Source organism: Aplysia californica, unplaced genomic scaffold, assembly GCF_000002075.1.
Source record: "Aplysia californica isolate F4 #8 unplaced genomic scaffold, AplCal3.0 scaffold00537, whole genome shotgun sequence".
Taxonomy (NCBI): Eukaryota; Metazoa; Mollusca; class Gastropoda; order Aplysiida; family Aplysiidae; genus Aplysia; species Aplysia californica.
Genome location: NW_004797807.1, coordinates 358,652 through 359,345, shown reverse-complemented (window position 1 = coordinate 359,345; position 694 = coordinate 358,652). Strand labels below are relative to the sequence as shown.

General features: G+C 45.7%; 1 protein-coding gene across 1 annotated transcript in view; it reads left to right on the top strand.

The window, feature by feature from the left end:
- The window catches only part of LOC101861310 (transcription cofactor vestigial-like protein 2), a gene marked incomplete in the record, with an annotated part of 59,219 nt that overhangs the window by 55,779 nt on the left and 2,746 nt on the right, over positions 1-694 (top strand).

Here is a 694-nt window from a genome sequence, read left to right as displayed (position 1 = left end):
GACACAAAAGATTGTACCCACACCGTCCTTTATCTTTCAGACACAAAAAATTGCACCCACACCGTCCTTTATCTTTCAGACACAAAAGATTGTACCCACACCGTCCTTTATCTTTCAGACACAAAAAATTGCACCCACACCGTCCTTTATCTTTCAGACACAAAAGATTGTACCCACACCGTCCTTTATCTTTCAGACACAAAGGATCATACCCACGTCCTCCTTTATCTTTCAGGCACAAAATATCATACCTACCTCTTCCTTTATCTTGCAGAGATCCCATTAATGTGCCAAGACTAAAAAAATAATACCCACGTCCTCCTTTATCTTGCAGAGACCCCGCTAATGTGTCACAGAAAGCTCCCTCCCTCCTTCTGGAACTCCGCCTACCAGCCTCCCTGCAACAGCAGCAGCAGCAGCAACCACAACTTCGCCCTAGGGGCGGACGCCTACTTCCCTTCGTCCCTGTACAACTTCCACAAGACCTGGCCTTACCACTACGGCTCACAGTCACACACCTACCCGCATCCTCAGGTGAGTTATCTGTTCTGTTCTTATAAGATAATAAGCCTCGTCGTCATTATTATCATTGTCGTCGTCGTGGTTGTCGTCGTCGTCGTCGTCATCTTCGTTTTCTTTGCCATCATCATCATCATCATCATCATCATCATCATCATCATCATCATCATCATCA